This window comes from Myxine glutinosa, chromosome 8, assembly GCF_964187855.1.
Source record: "Myxine glutinosa chromosome 8, kmMyxGlut1.1, whole genome shotgun sequence".
Taxonomy (NCBI): Eukaryota; Metazoa; Chordata; class Myxini; order Myxiniformes; family Myxinidae; genus Myxine; species Myxine glutinosa.
Genome location: NC_136268.1, coordinates 91951079 through 91970692, shown reverse-complemented (window position 1 = coordinate 91970692; position 19614 = coordinate 91951079). Strand labels below are relative to the sequence as shown.

Sequence of the window (19614 nt, the reverse complement as noted above, 5' to 3'; positions counted from 1 at the left end):
TTCCATCTCCTTGGAAATCAGCCAACATCACTGCATTGCATAAAAAGGTACAAAAATGGAACCCTTAACTACAGACCTATCAAATCATTAGCAAGTCATGGATTCCATAATCGCAATTTCTATAAAAATCCTTCCTTTTCTCCAACAATCTCATCTCAGATCCGCAATTTGGTTTCAGACCAGGTCCCTCCACATTGGATGTGCTGCTTCTACTTACCCAACAATGGATGGAGGCCCTCAACGTAAGATATGAGACCAGGGCCGTCTCTCTGGATAGCCTATATCTCGTGCTTTTGATACAGTCTGATATTCTGCCTATGAAATCCAAGGCCAACTCTACTCTTAGGTTAATGACATTCTCTACTCTTAACAAATGTGTGGCTCTCAATGGAATCCTTTCTTCTCCTCTCCCTGTTAAGGCTGGAGTGCCCCAAGGCATTGTCCTGGGCCAGTCCACTCCTGATCTTCATCAATGATCTCTCTGACTCTCTGGAAAATACTCTTTATCTATTTTCTGATGACTTCACCATCTGCTGTGAGGTGAGATCCCTCATTTTTCAGACAGACATGTTGCAGCCTCTTCACTCTCTTCAGACCTTGAAGACATCATAAACTAGTGATACACTTGGAATATGTCTTCATTCATTCATTCATTCATTCATTCAATCTAGACAAATCTCTCTCTCTCTCTCTCTCTCTCTCTCTCTCTCTCTCTCTCTCTCTCTCTCTCTCTCTCTCTCTCTCTCTCTCAGAAGCGCGCACAAAATGGCAGCGCCTAAGAGCACTCCGAAAGATGCGCAGGTGATGGTGGCGATCTTGAAGGACATGGGAGTGACGGAGTTTGAACCACGGGTTGTTAACCTCATGCTCGAGTTTACTTACAGGTAGCTACGTGACTGGCATATTGGACGATGCACGAGTCTACTCCAATCATGCCAAGAAAAACAACATTGATTCCGATGATGTTAAGCTCTCCGTTCAATGCCGCATGGACCATTCTTTTAGCTCCCCACCACCCAGAGATTTCTTGCTGGAGATTGCACGACAGAAAAACCAGTTGCCACTTCCTCTGATAAAGCCCTATACTGGGCCAAGGCTTCCACCAGACCGTTTCTGCCTTATGGCTCCCAACTACCGCCTTAAGTCACTTGGCAAGATGTTAACAGCTGGTCGCATCACTCTGCCGCGGATCAGTGTGGGATCAGTTGCTACAACTCGCACGACACCGTTGACTGTTGCATCTGGTGGCCTGTCCGGTATCTCTGTGGCTGCAAAGGTCGGCACACCGGTGTCACTCGGCCAGCGGATCACACTGCAGCTGCCTTCCACCACAACCACAGTCAAACCTGGAGTGAGGCTCATGGAAGAGCAAGATAAAACTGACAGTTGGACAAACATCAAGGGAATGAAAGCAAGGCAATACATTGTATCAAACAGTGTTCAGCAAGCCGGCAGTGTGACGCCCGGGGTGCAGAGCTTGCTCATCAATGCACCGACACTTGTCGGGCCGGGAAAGAACATTCTGATCACGACGAGCAGCACCGCCCAACAGCCTCCCGAGCCCAGCACCCTGAAGCGCAAGCGCGAGGAAGACGATGAGGATTTCGATGCTTCGTGAAGAAGGGACGCATCTGTCTGAGCACGTGCACATAACTTTAAACTTCTGTACATACTTTGTTCTTTAATTTTGTTATTTTTTTTCTTTTTTCTTTTCAAAGCTTTCGAAGAATTCCGTCCGAGGTGCAACGCGCTCTCGAATGCACGAAATGGAATTTCCGACTACTTTTGGATGTTAGATCCTTGGCAAGCGCTTTGGATTTTGATCCCTTCCAGGCTTGTTGTTACCTTTTAGCCAAAGTACTGCCGATACACTGTACGTTGCATGAGACGGGCCGGTTGAAAGTACAAACCGCGGAGCGTGATCTCGCCCAGTAAACGCTCCCAGAGCCGGCATTCGTTTTCAAACCTCGCGTGCCAGAGTTCGCTGTTACGTTGCGGCGCGCGTAGCTCATTTGAGATTAGATTACGCAATGGGAACGGATTTGGAAATGCATTTGATTCCATTTGCACTTGGAGGCAGGCAAACTAACCTACTGTGTTGTGTTTTCTTCTTGAATACGTTATGCTTTTTAAGGGTCAGCCAGTTATCGTCGACGTTTGTGAACACTGATTTATCTGTCGTGAAATCGCACCGCTTTTGATTGTTTTGATTTTGTTCTGTTTATTGAATAAATGTTTTACACGGGGAAAAAAAAAAAAAAAAAAAATCTCTCTCGCGCCCCCTGCCCTGCTGGCCGTCTGTTGTTGGGTGTGGCAAGATGGCGTGTGCTCGTGTTTGTGTTTGTAGCTCCTGGCTCGTGTTGTTTTCGTCCTCTCCCCACCTCCCTTTTTACCTTTCCCTTGCCTTTGTTTTTTTTTCCTTTTGTCGTGTCTGTTGACCTTTTCCCTCCCTTCCTGCTTCGTTACCACCTGTCCCTATTTTTCCCCTCCTTAGAGACAGAGAGAGGGAGAGCCAGCACGGTGAGGGTTTGTTTAAACCACGTTTTTTCCTAACGTGGTTTAAACCGTGCTTTCGTTTTTAGTTATCTAATATATTTTTTATTTATTCTTTTTTTAGGATTATACAAATCTATTTGCTTTCACTTCGTTTCTCCTTTGACGATATGGCTAATAGGAGTAGCCAAAGGCCTGCCGATCGTGTTACCGATGAGGGTTTATCGCGTAAGCACGGGCTGTGCCTTGTCCCGCCGGAGGGAGTTGAAATGGATGACATTTTGCTTGCGATTGGGGATTTGATCGACGTGAGTAATATTCGTGCCGCGTCCCGTATGAATCACAAAATTGTGGTTTTTGTTTCGCAAATAAGTCTTGCCGATATTGTTGTGCAGAACGGTTTGACCTTGGGAGACGATCTGTTTGTTCCTGTGTCGTCGATGGACACGCCGGCAGTTAAAGTCATTTTGAGCAATGTTCCGCCTTTTCTAGGTAATGAGGAAATCCTGCACAAGCTAGGTGAGTTTGGCACTGTCGTCTCTCGAATCATGAGGGTTCCTCTACGTACGAGAAACGGCAGGTTGAAGCACGTACAATCGTTTAGACTTTAGACGTTTTTGTTTTGTTGTTCTAAAAGACGCAGCAAAACAGTTGAGCACCTCCCACACCTTTAAAGTAGGCGAGCATGAATATAGAATCTTCATGGCGACCGAGACCTTGATCTGCTATGGATGTGGAGCACACGGACACACTAAGCAGTATTGCCCAGACGCCAAGAAGACGTACGCTACAGCAGCTGGGTCGCCCCCCCTGTGACTGATGCAGTGCCCCCCCCCGTTCATGAGCCTGGTGGAGTACAGAGATCCACACCAGAAGACCAGGGTGTGGCAAGTGGTGGCGGTGTTGCTGAGGTTAGTGCAGCAGGGTTCGGACGCAGTCGATGTGGACAAGAGGCTGCAACCTCAAGATAATATGGTTTTTGAGGAGGTATTGATGAAAGGCACCGAGGCTAAGAGGAACCTAAAATGTACCTTTTTGAGCGCCGAGGTGGAAGACAAAGGTAGCAGAGTGATACTCGTACAAACAAACAGTATCTCAGACTATCCTGATGATTCTCGGCAAGCCGGGCAGGGTGGTGATGAAACAGAGGAGAGTAGGACTTCACCCCTTGCTCTTGTTGAAGAAAATCAATGCACCAGTATTGGTTGTGATGATGGGACCATTGTCCCTTGTGACAACGAGCAGTCCCAGGTCCTGAGTGACAATGGTTGTTGCTCACATCCGGTTGAAACGACCAAGGATGATGGTCTAAGCAGACCTATAATAGGCAGCAGTGGTGGCACAGATGTGCGCCTGGTGATGCAACAAGAAGACTGCAGTGGTGATGACACAGAAGGTGTGCCAGCTCCTGACACACAACAAAGGAGTTTCAACGTTGATGTGGTTAGGGAGCTGGATGAGGAAGCTCAAAGCCTTGTGTCTGTGAATGATCATCAGGGAGAAGAACAGATGGAAGCAACAAAGGAAAACGTCATCAGTTTCCTAAACGAGACGTTTAGGCAACGCTATGTTGTGATCAAAGACCATTTTCCCGATGTGAAAACTTTCATCAGGGCTGCAAGACCCCTCCTGTAAAGAAATGACCCAATGGAAATCTCGGAGGCCCAATTTCAGCGTCTTCGGAAAGCGGTCACAAAGGCGAATAAGGAATTGCAGGCGGAGGGTGAGTTATCTTTGTAAATGGCATTGCGAGAGATATGTATCGCATCCCTGAATATCAATGGGGGTTGTACCCCCTTACGAAAAATTCAGACAATTCAGGCGATGGAGAGGGTGAAAGCCGACATCATCCTGATACAGGAGACTCATGCTACGAACACCCTGGTTGCTGAATGGGGAAAACTTTATCGAGGGCAGTGGTGGCTGAGTGGTTTTACCACACCCAAAGCTGGTGTTGCCATCGCCTTGAGTGATAGAATCCCTGCTCGGAAGATTGTCTTTAAGGAAATTTATAAGGGACATCTGATAGCAGTGGATTTCTATTGCAGCACGCAAAGGATCATCATTGTGAACGTATATGCACCGAGTGAGCCCATGGAAAGAAGAGTGTTCTTTTCCACTCTGCATGACTTTGTAAAAGGACTGGATACAACCGCTTTCATCTGTATTGCTGGTGATTTCAATTGCACTATCAATCCTTCCGTAGACAGGACCGGTCATGAACCCCATCCGGCTTCTACGAGGATTTTGGAGAACATCATCAAAAATCAGCATTTGAAAGATGTTTGGAGGTTGCAACACCCAACTTCACGGTGCTATACGTGGTGCAGATGCCATGATGGGATGATATCAATGGCAAGGCTAGACAGATTCTACGTGAATAAGCCAATGCTAAATGTGATGGCCACAACCCAGATGCTCCCAACTGGTTTCACAGACCATTACCTGCTTTCAATGGGTTCTAATTTGCCTCTGGCCTCATGTGGTAGTGCGTATTGGTCACTTAATACCCACCTGCTGAATGATATGAGATTCAAAGAGGCTTTTCGAGCCGTGTGGGAAAGAATTCGGTCCTCCAAATTTGAGCATGCTAACCTCCGACTGTGGTGGGACCTCGCAAAGGGTAGGTCAAATCGTTCTGTCAACAATATAGTCTTTATGCCACTAAATTGAAAAATCTCTCTATTGATTCATTAAAGGCTGAAATTGCAGCCCTGGAGGAAAACATTAATACGGCTGGGAAAGACACTACAGGTGACCGGCTGCTATGGACTAAAAAGGCAATGTTGACTGAACTGGTACGGCAGCGAGCAATGGGCACCCTGGTACGCATGAGAATGAGTTATTTAACGTTGGATATGCCAAATAAGGCCTTGTTTGGTTTGGAGAACTCTGTCAAAAAATCACAACAGATTCACGGGCTACGTGCTGCTAATGGGTCAATAGTGACCTCCCAACAGGAGATTAAGTCTGTTTTGAAGGGTTTTTATACAAACCTGTACTCCCCCCAGAGCATAGGTAATGAGACCTTGCAGGAGCTGACTACTGGGCTTCTAAGACTTGAGGAAGACCAGCATCGCACATTGAACATGTCAGTTTCGGCTGCTGAACTTGAAACTGCTATGCGGAGCTTGAAGGATGGTAAAGCCTCTGGGATTGATGGTTTGCCTGGAGAGTTCTATAAGACTTTTTGGAAACTTGTGGGACCTGACCTGCTTGAGGTATTTGATGAATGCCTTCATGTTGGAGAGCTTCCCCTGTCCTGCAGAATAGCAGTCATGTGCCTGTTGCCAAAGGCTGGGGACACTCAACTGGCGGCCTGTCTCATTGCTGTGTGCGGATTACAAGCTTTTGTCGAAGGTTTTAGCAAACCGTTTGGGAACTGTAATCAGCTCTATTGTGCACCCTGACCAGACCTACTGTGTACCAGGAAGGTCAATTTATGACAATATTTTTCTGATAAGGGATATTATTTCTTGTAATAAGTACTTGCGTGCCAGTTTTGGGTTGTTGTTTCTTGACCAAACAAAGGCTTTTGATCGTGTTGATCATACATATTTGTTTTCTGTTCTGGAGCGGATGGGTTTTGGCGAAACTTTCATTTCCTATGTTAAGCTGTTATACACTAACACCTTCTGCATGATGAAAGTAAACAACAGTTTATGTCCCCCTTTTCCTTTCCGTCGGGGTATCCGTCAAGGTTGTCCCCTTTCTGGACTTCTGTATATAATTGCCCTTGAACCACTCTTAGCATCCATCAGGCAGCAAATAACTCAGGATGTGGGAGCCGTTTTTGGTTCAAGATTTGTGGTCACAGCTTATGCTGATGATGTATGTGTTCTGATTAAGGGCCCAAGTAGTGTTGCTGCGGTGCAGCGTTGCTTTAAAGACTACTCTGCGGCCTCTTCCGCCGAAGTAAATTGGGGGCAAGAGTGTAGCCTTATGGTGCGGTTCAGATAACCTTTCTTTAACACTGCCACCGTCACTCCCACATAATTTAGAGTGGAAAACAGATGGGGTCAAATATCTTGGTGTCTATCTCGGCAACCAGGAAGTAGAAACGAATAACTGGGAAGGAATGATTGATCAAATTACACACCGGTTGAAACGATGGGAAGGACTGCTGCGATCTCTTTCTTATAAAGGCCGCACTCTTGTTATAAATAACTTGATAGCAGCAAGATTATGGCATAAACTAATTGCCTTGCAGCCACCCAAGGAGTTGATACCAGCCATCCAGTGGGTTTTGGTTAATTTCTTTTGGAATGGATACCACTGGCTTCGGCCGCAAATACTGTACTATCCTCGGAAGGAGGGTGGACATGGAATTGTGGATGTGTCCACCCGGCTTATGGCTTTTCACCTACAGTCTGTGCAACGTCTGTTGTATGCTGAAGAGCTGCCCTGGCGCTCATTTGCGTTTTTCTTGTTGCAACAAGCAGGAGGCCTGTGTTATTATAGGCACTTGTTCCTGGTGAACCTTGACCGTGTCAGCTTAGTTTCAATCCCAACTTTTTATCAGGGTTTGCTGAGAGTTTGGAAAGGTTTTGGGGTTCATCGTTGCCTTGAGGCTTATAATTGCCGGATGTTTATCCAAGAGCCTATTTTCTATAACGGGTTTTTTCCATGCATTCCTCATAGTCCGACTTTGATTAGGAAATTTACTCAAGGAGGAATTGGCAAAGTTTGTGACCTGAGGGATACATCTGGGACAAAATGGATGTCTGCTGGCAGGGTGGTGGCCATTCTTAGTTTAAGATCCGTGCGTATTGTCAGCCAAATTATACGCATCATCAAGAGGAAGTTTAAGGAGTTAAATATTGGCTGGGAAGGTATAAACAATGTCGAGGATTTTCGGCTGTCTTTCCCTGAAATTAAGGTGCTCCCAGCTCTCCAGTCGAATGGTGAACTTGTATCTCATTTTCATTTGGTAACAAAGGCGGGTATTCACAAGCTCCTTCGAGAAAACCAAGCATCACCCTTCTCCGGAGTGGCGCGAGTGGCCTTGTGGTCAGAAAGGTTAGGGCCAGGGTCTCCTGCCACGCCACTGTGGCCTAATATGTACAAACTACCTATTTACGGGTTCCTCGCAGATATCCAGTGGAGACTAGCACATTGGTCTCTCCCGACGAACACCTTTGTTCATCACCTTGACAGCTCAGTGCCAGTAGCATGCCCCTTCTGTGTACAGAAGGAGGATCTCTTTCATGCCTATGTGAAATGCGAAAGACTAATACCTCTTTTCTCGATTCTCGCACACCTTTTTGATCAGTTGTCTTTTCCTTTTACTTCACACTTTTATTTTTGGTGTATCGTTAAACCCTCCTGCAAGGACTCTGGTGTTCTCCTAAACTTCTTCGCTGCTGTAGCAAAATATTCAACATATAAATCAAGGAAAATTAAAATTGATAATGGGCATGGATTTGATGTTGTTCCTATGTTTAAAGGGGTGGTGTCTGCAAGAATAAGGTTAGAGTTTGATTATTATGTGGCGAATGAAAATGTCAAACTCTTTGAGTGCAAATGGTGTATTAATGAAGCCTTATGTGTTGTGAATGAATCGAATTTGGACTTTTCTTTTTAATAGTAACATTAAGAACTGTTGTTGTTTTTCAATTTTTTTCTCTCCTGTAAAAATGTAACTTGACCTGGTGTGTTTTTGTGAAATAAATGGTGTTGCAAATTCAATTCTCTCTCTCTCTCTCTCACTCTCTCTCACTCTCTCTCACTCTCTCTCACTCTCTCTCTCTCTCTCTCACTCTCTCTCAGTCTCTCTCTCTCTCTCACTCTCACTCTCTCTCACTCTCTCTCACTCTCTCTCACTCATATCCCCAAAGGGCCATCTCGCAAACCCTCCCATCTACTTTCTTAACAATCCTCCAGGAGGAAGTTCAGCCATTCAAACTCCTGGGTCTCACTATCAGCCATGATCTTTCTTGGGAAAACCATATTTCAAAGTTGGCCTCCAAAGCCAGTCGCTGACTGGGCATCCTATGTCATACAAAGTCCTTCCTTGGCACAGCTGAACTCCTATGCACTTACAAGGCCTTCATCCACAACTTGATGGAGTACTGCTCTCCCCCCTAGGCTGGCTCCCCTGCTTCACATCTTGCTCAGCTTGATGCCGAAGAAACCAAGGCCTTCAAGATCAATGGAATCTCCTGCAATAAAGCTGAGGCAACTCATCCACCAGTTCGAATCTATCTATAACGTTTTGAAATATCGTGATATATATCGTTTTGGCCCAATCTCTCAATCGTGAAGAATCAATTTTAAAAAATTATAGCATGCAGATCTTCACCAAAATCCATCATTGTCACACACCCAACCTGTCCACCAAGTTTTGTCCGAATCCGTCCATAACTTTTTGAGATATCTTGTTTACAAACAGACAGACAGACATGGGTGAAAACAATCTCAATCCACCTTCAGTGGCGGAGGTAAAAAAAATGTCATAAAATTGTGTTTTACTTCATTTTACATCCTCATTGACACTCACATATCTACGTGAAATATATGTTTGTGAAGTACAGCATGCTGTCTATGTCTTTTGATTAGATCCACCCACGGAGCGATTGAAGGCACAGCTTGTACAAGGAAAAACAAACACAGGAAAAGGTAATTTGTCCCAAATTTGGCATTCTTTTTTTTTCATTTGACCTATTGTTTCTTGACAAACAATGTGCATTTAAACAAAGGTACGCACGCACAATTGAAACATAACCGAGTCCAATCAAGGACAGATCCAGTTGTGTAGAGTTCAAAGTGATGCATAAATATAAATATCAACAACAAAATGGTCTAGGGCTCGGCAATGTAAAACGTTTGTGACAAAGGCATTATGCCTTTAAACAAGGCAAAATTAATGTTAGAAACATTTCTTGGTCATATAGCGTTGCTATGTATTACCCTATATGACCTGAATTGCCCTTCTTGCAAAATGGTTTTTTTGCTCATTCCCTACATTATGGTGCCATATACCATATAGCATGGATAATACAGTGCAATCTCCTACTATAGAAGCAGGAGAAAATATTTCTCAATCATTGATGTTGAGGGTATGGCATACGCCGCCTTTGGCCCTGCAGATGGTGTTGCTAGGTGACGAACACCTTGAGGGCAGTGAGATATGAGAGCTGGGCGGTTGCACTTTCCGAGCCTTGTACGTCATTTCCCACCATGACATTTCGTGTACGACATCCTAATAAGCCTCCGCCAAAGAGACTCATGGTTCCTTTTCCTTACTGCTCTACTTCAGCCTCAGGGCTGGAATAAGTTGTTCCCGATTATTTATTGGTCAGATGGCACAAACACGAGGCTTCTAATTGGTTGTGGCTGGTGCTCTGCCCGAAGGCACATTCAGGGCTGCAAAATCAGTCTTCAGCAAGGATTACAATGGGGGGTTTGCTTTTGCCTTCGCAGCTGTAGTCAGGGAAGGAATTTATAATTTGTTCAAGGTGCCGGCAATATACTCGTAAAACAACATATCCACGAATTAATGACCAACAATATTCGCAGATTGGACACTCGACTTACTGCCCATCCAAGAGATGGTGCATTTTGTGTGATGTAAAGCTTAGCCCAGGAGAAGCACCAATCTGACAGTTTGTAGTCCAGCTTAAGGTATCGAACCCAGACTAGATAGCTCAAAGATCATCCTTTGTGCTACCTCTACACCATCCTGTCGGATATCCCATGATGTAAGGCACACAAATAAATTTTTAGTTGGTCAGTAGAGCGAGCTTAAACATATTATGTATACTGGTGAGATACCCGTGCTACACACTGGTGGGACGCCAGAAGCGCAATGCAGATACCGCGAATGCCAAAGCATGAAACCAATAAATTCCACATTCCTTTAGCATCTTCAGTCGCACGTCAGACATGGACAGCAAGTTCGTGAAGGACTTCAATGAAAAACGTACGTTCACGTATAGAAACATCGATCGTGGGTCCGTGGCGAATCTGCATATGGCGATCCGCGAAGTTCACGTTCAGAAAGTAGAAACCATCATGGCATGTCGTCATTCACTTGAACTCGATATCTCTTTTTTTTCATTCCAAACAACATATCTCGAATCACAAATTAATCACAACAAAAACTTTTAACAACATTATTGTCATGTATGAAGCTGCAAATATTCACCATTGTATCCCGACACCGTGACCGCGGGTTTATTTCCGTTTTTCCGGAAGTTAGGGCCCAGCTCGGATGGCGCTGCGGTGAATCAGGCCTGTATCGGGAGAGTCAATAAACGTGTGCTACAAACGATCGTAGTCTGTCGAGATACCTTACATGGCGACGAGGATACGCATCTAGACCATGACTTCTTTCGGCCATATCGATGAATTCGACCCTCATGAGGGAGATTTTGACACGTATTCCGAGCGGTTGTCTTTCTACTTCGAGGTGAACGGCATCGTGATGGAAGCCCGGATGAAGGCCGTCTTCCTGTCCGTTTGCGGGGGTGAGACGTTCACACTAGTTAAAAACCTGATTCACCCTCGGACAATCCAGGAGCTCACGTATGCAGAGCTCAAGGCCACTTTGAAGGAACATTGTAATCCTGTGTCAGTTTAATTTTTACATGTGCAGACAGCATCAAGGTCAGTCGATCGCAGACTTCATTGCACGCCTCAAAAAACTGTCACATCTGTGTGAGTTTAGGGACACGATTGACGACATGCTGCGTGATTTGCTGGTGGTTGGCATGTCCGATGACCGCACTCGTAGACGCCTGCTTGCTGAGAGAAGACTGACTTTCCAAAAGGCCAGAGACACCGCCATTTCCATGGAAAGTGCTGAACGCAACGCTACAAGCATCGGTGCCACTCGCTCATCTGGTACCAGCCCTGCTGTAAATCGGTTCGATCATGTTCAGCAAAAGCGTTGGAACAAGGCTCCTCGTCAGAAGCCAGTGCAGTCTCAAACACACAACAAATGTTTTCGGTGCAACGGAAAGCACCCTCCGGAGACGTGTCAGTTCAAAGATGCGACCAGCCATTTCTGTTCGAAAACTTGCCATATTGCACCAGCTTGCATCACTCGCAAATCGGGAAAAGAGAAAGCTGCTGACAAGAAGATTCATCAGTTTATCGGTTCGGAGGAACCTGAGCTTGACCAGGTTAGCTCTGTTTCTGACAACTCAGAATCGTATTGATTCTCGCGATAAGCGGGACCCTCTTCTTGCCACTGTTGTCAACAATCGACCATTGCAAATGGAGGTCGACACTGGTGCGGCCGTCTCGCTCATCAGCCATGCTGTTTTCACAAACCTGTGGAGTAATGCTGACCGACCCCATCTGAAACCTACTACCTATGGACTCTCCACCTATACAGGTGAGAAGATTGTTCCCTGCGGTACATGTGATGTCACGGTGGGCTACGATAACCACGAGTTTCGCCTACCCCTGATCGTCATTCCTGGAAAGGGCCCTTCCTTACTAGGCAGGAATTGGTTGAGCATAATTCAACTGAAGTGGAAAAGCATTAATCAACTCCGGGCAGCCAACGTTTCTGCTACCGCAGCGTACACACTCAAAAATGTGCTGGATACGTACCCGGATGTCTTCAAGGATGAGCTTGGAACCTTGAAGGGACATACGGCTAAACTCAGTGTTGACTGGGATACCTATCCTATATTTTGCAGAGCTAGCCCAGTCCATTTCGCCCTGCGGGAGCGGATTTACAAGGAACTGGATCATCTTGAAAATCTGGGGATCATTGAGCAAATCCAGTATGCCGAATGGGCGGCGCCCATCGTTCCGGTCATAAAATCGGACCAGTCCATCCACATATGTGGAGATTATAAAATGACCGTGAACAAGTGTTCTTCATTGGATAAATATCCAATCCCGAGGATCGAAGACCTCTACGCTCGTCTCACGGGAGGCAAGACTTTTACTAAACTCGATCTCAAATCCGCCTATCTACAGCTCCACTTGGACGAGAATTCGAAACAGTATCTCACCATCAACACGCATCGTGGGTTGTACAGGTACCACTGACTCAGTTTTGGAGCGAAATCTGCACCTGGAATTTATCAACGTGTCATGGACAGTTTGTTTGCCGCCGAACGCAACGTCGTTTGTTACCAGGATGATATTCTGGTTACTGGCCGTACGGATGCGGAACAACTACAAAACCTGGATCGAGTTCTGAAGAAGATTTCGGACTCCGGCCTACATTTGCGTCGAGACAAGTGCAAGTTTATGGTGCCATCAGTCACGCACCTGGGTCATACGATTGATGCCGAGGGTCTATACCCGGCAGATGAGAAAGTCCGAGCTATCAAGGATGCTCCTGCTCCACGAGACGTAACCGAATTGAAGTCATACCTCGGTTTCTTTCAATTCTATGGTCGTTACATCCTGAATGTGACCGACGTTTTGGGCCCCCTTTATCGGCTTTTGAGGAAAGGAGTCTCCTGGAGCTGGGGGTCCACTGAACAATCAGCATTCCAGACCTCCAAGGATCTGCTCAAATCGTCCAAAGTTCTCGTTCATTTTGATCCAGAGAAGGATCTTGTGCTGACATGCGATGCCTGTCGGTATGGAGTGGGGAGTGTATTATCACACGTGATGCTTGATGGTACGGAAAGACCTATTGCATTTGCATCCAGAACGTTGTCCCCGGCAGAGAAGAACTATTCCCAACTTGACAAGGAAGGTTTGAGAATCGTTTTCGGCATCAGCAAATTTCACCAGTACCTTCTTGGACATCATTTCACGATTCGCACTGATCACAAGCCGCTGATCATTCTGTTTGGTCCAACGAAGGCGACATCTGACACATTAGGACTACACCATATGTTATAAGCCTGGTTCGTCTATCACAGATGCAGATGCCATGAGTCGTTTACCCCTTCCAGAATCCGTTGATGATTCGCCCACACCAGGATCCATTATCGCACTGATGGATCATCTGGAAGATTGTGCCGTCGATTCCGGCCAGATCTGCACTCATACTCGACGAGACCCCGTTCTGTCCAGAACTGTCCAGGCTGTGCAGCTTGGATGGCATTTGCTACCCGAGGGGTGACCCAGCTTTTGCGGCTTTGAAAGCACGTAAAAACGAACTCAGCGTGGAAAATGGTTGCCTACTCTGGGGATGTTGTGTCGTGATCCCGGAAAATCTGCGTTCCAGCATCATGGATGAAATCCATGACTGTCACCCCGGTATTGTGAAGATGAAGTCACGCGCCAGAAACTATGTGTGGTGGCCGAATCTTGATGCTGATATCGAACATCATGTTCGACATTGTTACCCCTGCCAGAGCACCTGGAATACACCTGCGAAAGCGCCATGCATCCCTGGGAATGGCCCAGCGAACCGTGGCATCGCCTACATCTCGATTATGCCAGGCCTATTAACGGCAGCATGATTCTAATAATTACGGACGCACACACAAAATGGATCGATGCCTATGTGACGCATGGTACTATGTCAGCCATTGTCATCGAAAAACTCAGACGCTGTTTCGCCACTCATGGTCTGCCCAGGATGATCGTGAGTAATAACGGTACATGTTTTTCCAGTTCCGAGTTTGCCGAGTTCACACGTCGGAACGGCATCAAACATACGTTTGTCAGCCCACATCACCAGGCTTCAAATGGCTTGGCCGAACGATCTGTTGGCATCATCAAATCCGGGTTGCAGAAACTTCAGGAGGGAAACCTGGAAACAAAGCTGTCTCGTCTCCTGTTCAAATACCGCATCAAGCCACAATCAACAACCGGTGCAGCTCTGAGTTATTGATGAAACGACACCTGAGATCGACACTTGGCAATCTCAAACCGGACATATCATCAAATGTTTATCAGAGCCAGCTTAATCAAAAGTTGGCGCACGATAAGTCATTCAACAGTCGTTGTATCAACATCGGAGATCCAGTGTTTGCCCGAAATTTTGTTGCAGGTGCTACGTGGCTACCGGGGGACATCATCGTGAAGCCAGGTCCACTGTCCTGCGTGATTCACCTGCAGGACGGCCGCGAAATTCGTCGACATCAGGACCACATAACCTACCATCACTGTGAGTCGATAGAGCCTGCAGCATCGTCACAGTCAGAACAACAGTTCGATCCGCCACTGCCGGAGATCGTCGTAGCCGTTCCAGCCGGCTTGGATGCCCGGAAAACCTCTGCGACTGCTACACCCTTCGTGGAGACCAAAGGAATCACCTCGGACTCTGTATCCACTGGTCCACCAATATGTGAGAGAAAGGCACCCGACCGTTTGAATCTTTGAAGATGTTCTATTTTCACGTTGAGATATGTTCTATTTTCACGTTGACACATGTTCTATTTTCATGTATTTTCATTATTTTCATAATCGTTTGCACACATATTTTCACATGTTTTGGAAATGTTGCTTTTGAAATGTCAATTTTGGAAATCTAGCACGTATTGCTCTTGGTAATTTTGGACTTAAAGGGGAGGATGTCATGTATGAAGCTACAAATATTCATCGTTGTATCCCTACACCATGACCGTGGGTTTATTTCCGTTTTTCCGGAAGTTACGGCCCAGCCAGGATGGCGCTGCGGTGAATCGGGCCTGTATCGGGAGAGTCAATAAACGTGTGCTGCAATCGATCGTAGTCTGTCGAGATACTTTACAATTATTAATGTTTCCTTCATTGTAAAAACGACCAAGTCAACAGTTAAAAGGATTTTGAGCCAATAGGTGTTACGCCTCGGCAAGATCGATGGAGCCAGCGATCTGTTGGCTTATACACCGCCCAAATAGCTATGTGGAATTCTCTCATGAAGAGATTAAACCCACATCGTTTGAACTTTGGCCGAGGTCATTATTTACTTTTAATGATGTTTATATACGAATCAAAAAGAAGATAATTGGTTTTGGGTCGTCCTTTCCGCATATCTCATGGGATTGAGAGTTGGAGAGACGGCCGTGAGGGGGTTGGCATTCTCTCAAGCAGGGATTCAACCCATGCCCTTATAAAAGGTCTTTGTCCGAGGTCACCAAGTCCGATCGGTGCAGCCGATCGGTGCAGCTGTGAAGCGATCGGTGCAGCCGTTTGTGCGGCACCCGGGAAAATAACGTTATGCGGGAGTCCAAACCTGAAAATGCTGGAGGCCAAAGCTGAAATTGGAAAAACAATACAGCCTATTTTACTCCAGGAGATCCCAGGATTACCCACCCAAAATATTGTTGCGATCGGTTCAGCCGTTTTTGCGGTACCTTCGAACGGACAGACAGATGGACAGACAGACGGACGGACATTTGGTGAATTATAGTAAGACTAGCAACGGTACCCGCCCTATGGGCGGGGCTTCAATTGGGAGGCACGAATGAAAAGGTAAAATATCAGAAATTGAAGGCTTTTTTATTTTAAACGATTCATATAAACATCCGTTAAATCATATCACATTCAAATCATCAAAATCTAAACAGTATCTTTAGAATTTCAATAAAAGCCACATCACTGTTCATATCGGTAAATATTATTCCATCGTGTTTCAAATCGTGATATCAACTGTACGCTTTTCTTTAGGGAAAGAAATTGAATGATTTTAAATCGCAGTCGGTTTTCCAGTTCGTCACTGTCATGGAACCATATTTGAGCGAACGTTGGATGCGATTGATCACTTACTGGCTGGAGTGGTCCAATGCGATGGTGGACTTTACCTTGAAGCTTCACCTTGGGGCTGAATCCTGGCATGAAGTGCTCCTTGATTCTGATCGATGCCATGGCCAAGGTATTTTTGAACTGGCGTATCTTCTCAATAAACTCCTTTCGGTCGAACAGAACTTTGAAATCTTCAGGGTAGGTCTTGAGCAGATTGATTGCAATTTTGCCCTTCTCACAGCAGAATCCAGGTCGTTCGTCATTCCAGCAGTGGGCCTTGCAGAAGGGGCACTTACGTCCTGTATCATACAGACTTGGCAGCTTGTGACCTTGCTGCTTTGCTGGATAGGCAGCTTCCTCAAAGTGCTGGACATCAAACACTGCTCCAATCCTCCTATTTTGCGTTAGAGCCACTTTAAGCTGGACTTTTCTAGCGCTCTGGTGTGCAGCTGTGTTACGATCTTGTTCAGCAGATCTGTATTCCTCGGACTGCCTCCGAGATTGGTGTGCAGCTTTGTTACGATCTTGTTCAGCAGATCTGTATTCCTCGGACTGCCTCCGAGATTGGTGTGCAGTTGTGTTACGTCCTTGTTCACCAGATCTGTATTCCTCGGACTGCCTCCGAGACTGGTGTGCAGCTGTGTCACATCCTTGTTCACCAGATCTGTATTCCTCGGACTGCCTCCGAGACTGGTGTGCAGCTGTGTCACGTCCTTGTTCACCAGATCTGTATTCCTCGGACTGCCTCCAAGACTGGTGTGCAGCTGTGTTATGTCCTTGTTCACCAGATCTGTATTCCTCGGACTGCCTCCGAGACAGGTGTGCAGCTGTGTCACGTCCTTGTTCACCAGATCTGTATTCCTCGGACTGCCTCCGAGACTGGTGTGCAGCTGTGTTATGTCCTTGTTCACCAGATCTGTATTCCTCGGACTGCCTCCGAGACCGGTGTGCAGCTGTGTCACGTCCTTGTTCACCAGGTCTGTATTCCTCGGACTGCCTCCGAGACTGGTGTGCAGCTGTGTCACGTCCTTGTTCATCAGATCTGTATTCCTCGGACTGCCTCCGAGACTGGTGTGCAGCTGTGCAGTGCAGGGCCGGATTTAGACATGTGGAGGCCCCTGGGCAGCCTTCAGTAGTGGAGGCCCACCCTACCTTAGAATACAAAAAATGTGACAAGACATAGTTATTGTCATCCATAAAGTATATTTTTCAAGTACAAAGAATCTGAATAAAAATGTACATCTATAAACATCATGACCAATCTATATCAGAATCTAGTTCCTATGTTTCAAGCATAAAGAATTTGAATAAGCAAGCAGGCACATCTTTAAACATCATGGTCAATCTATAAGAATCTACGGAGTTCCGATGTTTCAAGTATAAAGAATCTGAATAGTGAATAAGCAAGCAGGTCAATCATGATCAATCATAAGAATATAGTAAAGTACCTAATACCTATATTTACAGACCAGGCACTTTGCGAGACTTGACCCTTGCAAAGTCTTGGATCAATTTGTCGAAGTCAATCTCTCTGAGAATGTCACATTCAATACTCATCAAGACCAGGTGACTGAGCCTATCATGACACATTGTAGTAAGGAATCTGTTCTTGATAAACTTCATTTTACTGAATGAACGTTCTCCAGAACAGTTTGTGACCATGAGCACCAAGTACATCCGAGGCATTATCTTGACATTTGGAAATGTATCCGCAACTTTCTTGTCCATCAACAGTTTGTAAAGGAAATGTTCTCTCCCCATCTTATCATCTTCGTATTCCAGTAAATGAGTCAGGAAGGCTGCAAACTGCACAAGTTCAACACCAAGTGTTTGATCGAGATCTAGATCATCCTTGTATTCAGCTACCAATTTTGCTGCAGCTGCTTCGATTTCATTGCACTCCAGTGATTCCAGTTTACGGAAGAAACCGAAAAGAGAACAGGTGTTCTCATAGGCTTCCAATCGTTGCTCCAATGAACTCAGAAACTGATCAATTACTGGAAGAAAATTCTGAACTCGAAATTTTCAGACAGTGAGAATGCAGCTCATTCTGATCGTCCATATGTGGAGACCCCCTGGTTGTGGAGGCCCCTGGGCAAATGCCCAGCTTGCCCATTCCTAAATCCGGCCCAGGTGCAGTGGCGTACCTAAGGTATGGCAGGCATGGCACGTGCCCTGGGCGCCACTTGAAGGGGGCGCCACTGAGCAGTTTCTGTTAAAGTCAGACAAACCATCCAAGGATAGTGAAAAAAGAATTTTCTTCAGATGTATGATCTGTCTTTGATTATCATGGGTGAGAAGCACGAGGATGGCGAGATTGTTAAACCCCTTATATAAATTATTAGGTAAAAATACAGTGCTGGGAGCTACGATCCACCAAAACGAACACATCCACCAAACCAACACATCCGCCCAACGAACATATTCACCAAATCAACACATCCACCAAACTAACACATCCACAAAACCAACACATCCACCAAAGTAACACATCCACCAAAGTAACACATCCACCAAATCAACACATCCACCAAACTAACACATCCACCGAACTAACACATCCACCAAACCAATACATCCACAAAACAAACACATCCGCTAAACCAATACATCCACCAAATAAACACATCTCCCAAACCAACACATCAGCCAAACTAACACATGTGCCAAACTAACACATCCACCAAACCAACACATCCGCCAAACTAACATATCCACCAAACCAACACTTCTGCAAAACTAACACATCCACCAAACCAACACTTCCGCCAAACTAACACATCCACCAAACCAGCGCATCCGCCAAACTAACACATCTGCCAAAGCAATACATCCACCAAACAAAAACATCTGCCAAACCAATACATCCGTGAAATAAACACAGCCGCCGAACCAACCCATCTGCCAAACCAACACATGCGCCAAATTAAGACATCCGCCAAACTAACACATCCGCCAAACAAACACATGCGCCAAACTAAGACATCTGCCAATCTGACACATCCGCCAAACAAACACATGCGCCAAACATGACTAAGACGTCCGCCAAACTAACACATCCGCCAAACAAACACATGCGCCAAACTAAGACATCTGCCTATCAAACACATGCGCCAAACTAAGCCATCCACCAAACTAACACATCTGCCAAACAAACACATGCGCCAAACTAACACATCCGCCAAACAAACACATGCGCCAAACTAAGCCATCCGCCAAACGAACACATCCGCCAAACAAACACATGCACCAAACGGACACATTCGCCAAACAAACACATGCGCCAAACTAAGACATGCGCCAAACTAAGACATGCGCCAAACTAAGACATGCGCCAAACAAACACATGCACCAAACATGACTAACACATCCGCCAAACAAACACATCCGCCAAACAAACACATGCGCCAAACTAAGACATCCGCCAAACTAACACACCCACCAAACAAACACATGCGCTAAACTAAGACATCCGCCAAACTAACACATCCGCCAAACATACACATGTGCCAAACTAAGTCATCCGCC

The 19614-nt window shown here is 45.8% G+C and overlaps 1 pseudogene; it reads left to right on the top strand.

Moving 5' to 3' along the window:
- The first annotated feature begins 757 nt into the window (after positions 1–757).
- On the top strand, positions 758–2261 carry LOC137432700 (transcription initiation factor TFIID subunit 9-like; annotated as a pseudogene).
- The last annotated feature ends 17353 nt before the right edge of the window (positions 2262–19614 follow it).